Source organism: Leuresthes tenuis, unplaced genomic scaffold, assembly GCF_036924035.1.
Source record: "Leuresthes tenuis unplaced genomic scaffold, fLeuTen1.0.hap1 SCAF_17, whole genome shotgun sequence".
Taxonomy (NCBI): Eukaryota; Metazoa; Chordata; class Actinopteri; order Atheriniformes; family Atherinopsidae; genus Leuresthes; species Leuresthes tenuis.
In genome coordinates, this window is record NW_027325371.1 from 29,414,728 (window position 1) to 29,417,704 (window position 2,977).

The window sequence follows — 2,977 nt, forward strand, 5'->3', positions numbered from 1 at the left end:
GCTTGAAAGAAATGCGACCCCGAATGAGCGGTCAGAACAAAGCCTCAATACGGGATTCTCGTGGTGTTTTTGTTGCTGCCTTGTCTTTTGCACAGAGTAAAAGACATGGCAGCCATCGAATAGGGCCCGATTGTTCCTACTTGGTCAGCCGAGGAGCAAGGGGGGGGGGAGCAAGTGTCTCAACCAAGCAAAGCTCACCATGGGGAAGGTGGCTATGCCAACAAGCCTGATGCCCTGCTCCCGCAGTGACGGATAATCGTACTCTGGTTTCTCTTCATAACGTACAAGTCTTTCGCCTTTTACTAAAGATTTCTGTGGAGAGCAGCACTAATGAGTTGTTTCTATTTTTGGCAGGCTTTACCTTTGCGGGTGAAGCCCTTTCTGTCTGTGCAAAAGAAATCTTGTTACTGTGCAGAGTGACTTCTCTGAGTAGAGTCGCCTTACTTGTTGCGACTGTGCCGATGTTCGAAGCTGGAGTGCAAAGTTGTTGCTTGAATGGTGCTTGCTGGAGCGTGCGGGAGTGCAAAGTTATACCATTTAAAAGGGCTGAAGAGTGCTCAGTGCAGCGGGTGGGCGACACTCTGGCCACCTTGAAAACCGAGGTTACATCCACTACCAGGGGCAGCCCAAGTTCTGCCGCAAGTGTGGTGAGCATGGGCACCTGGTTGAGGCTTGTACCAAGGTGTTATGTGGGAAGAGCAGAGAAATTGGGCAAACTTTTGGAGAGTGTCCAAATGGCAGGAAATGTAATCTCTGTGGAGAATTAAATCACCTCTTCAGAGATTGCCCTAAATCTTTTGCCAACAAATTAAAGACGGTAAAGCCACAGTCAAGCCAACAAAGAGAAGGACCAAAGGTGGCAGTTGGTGAACAAAGTGAAGAGGTTGACCCAATAAATTCAAACTTCCCGCCAAAAGCTTGGATTGGAAGTGAGGAGCAAAAAGGGGAGGGGCCTGTAGAGGCCTCACCACTCAGTGTTGAAGTCTGTGAGAATTCACAGGCAGAGGGTGGAGCTACGCTAAATGAGGAGGAAGAGCAGACAGGTGAGTCTAGTGAAGATACTCACCTCCCCGAAGGTCAACAGAAGGTCAATTTGTTGATAGGCATTCATTTATTTCTTCACTTCTGATGAAGTTTCAACAATAAACAACAAACTTTGTATTATTAGAAAGAACCAGAATCATTCTTCAGGAATCCGAAAATAAGCTCTATTTTATGAGTTATGCACGAATTCGGATTCTCCTATAAAACGAATTCATTAACTCAAACCAAGTTAAGACTGCTTTGTCCTTCATATTTATTCATGTCTAATCAAGTTTCAACGATAAACAACGTTGTACTTTGTAGAATGAGAAAGAACTTCTTCAGCAATAAGCATCTCTCGACATATGACGAAGTACAGATTTTGCTATAAAATTAATTCCTTCTATCAGCCTGACTTAAAACTGTTTGTCCTCCTTATTTATCCACTTCAAATCAAGTTTCAACAAATAAAAAAAAGTTGTAGTTTGAGAAAGTACAACTTAATCTTCAGCAATCAGTATAAAAAGAGGTGCAAATGCCAACCATACATACCTACAAGGTGGAGCGGAAGTATTCAGCTGCAAGTAGGTGTGAATGTTCGACTATAATTTGTAAAAAGCGGGTAAGAAAAGGTTCGAATGCCCGACTATATATTAACAAAAGCGGGAGGAGAGGTCTTCGGATGAGAGTGGGTGAGAATTTCCAACCATAATCTATAAAATACGGTGAAAAAAAATATGTGAATGCCTCATAGAACACTAAAAGCGGAAGTGTTCGGCTGCAAGAAGGTGTGAATGTCCGACTATATTTGGTGAAAAGCAGGTGTGAGCAAGGTCTGAATGCCCAACCTTATATCATCAAAAGCGAGATCAGAGGTGTTTGGCTGCAAGAAGGCCATAGTTTTCCAAAAGCGGGTAAGGTGCGAATGTCCGACTAAATATCAACAAAATTTGGGGCGGAGGTCTTCGGATGCAAGTGGGTGTAAATATCCCACCATACAAGTATGGTGGAGAGGAAGCTGTAAATAGCCGACCATAGTTTGGAAAAAGCGGGTAAGAAAAGGTTTGAATGCCCGAACATACACCATCAAAAGAGGGAGCGGAGGTGTTCTGCTGTACGAAGGTGTGAATGTCCGACCATACTTGGTAAAAAGCGGGTAAGAAAAGGTTAAAATACCCGACTGTACACAATCAATAGCGGGAGCGGATGTGTTCGGCTACAAGAAGATGTGAAAGTCCGACCATGGTTTGTAAAAAGCGGGTAAGAAAAGGTGCGAATGTCCGACAATGTATGATCAAAAGAGAGAGCGGAGGTTTTCAGATACAAGAAGGTTTGAATGTCCCACCATAGTTTGTAAAAAGCGGGTAAGAAAAGGTTCGAATGCCCGACTATACACCATCAAAAGCGGGAATAGAGGTGTTCCGCTGTAAGACGGTGTGAATGTCCGACCATAGTTGGTAAAAAGCGGGTAAGAAAAGGTTAAAATACCCGACTGTACACAATCAATAGCGGGAGCGGAGTTGTTCGGCTACAAGAAGTTGTGAAAGTCCGACCATGGTTTGTAAAAACCGGGAAGAAAAGGCTCGAAAGCCCGACTATACACCATCAAAAAGAAGGTTTGAATGTCCATCAATAATTGCTTTAAAACAAGAAAGTAAATTTTCGAATATCAAACCGCACATGATCATAAGCGGGAGAGGAGGTGTTCGGCTGCAAGAAGGTGTGAATGTCCACCCATAATTCATGAAAAATGGGTAAAAAAAAAGGTGCGAATGCCTAACAATACATTATCAAAAGCAGGTGTGAATGTCAGATCATAATTTGTAAAAAGCTGATGAGAAAGGGTGAGAATGCCCGACTATACACCATCAAATGCGGGAGCGGAGGTGTTCGGCTCTGAGTAGGTGTGAATGTCCGACCATAATTGCTGAAGAATGTGTTAGAAAAGGTAAGA

At 43.4% G+C, this 2,977-nt stretch overlaps 1 non-coding gene across 1 annotated transcript; it reads left to right on the forward strand.

The window, feature by feature from the left end:
- Positions 1–258: 258 nt before the first annotated feature.
- LOC140274286 (U5 spliceosomal RNA) lies at positions 259–372 on the forward strand. The gene has a single exon (XR_011908254.1). It is a non-coding gene; the product is annotated as a U5 spliceosomal RNA (small nuclear RNA).
- Positions 373–2,977: the final 2,605 nt, after the last annotated feature.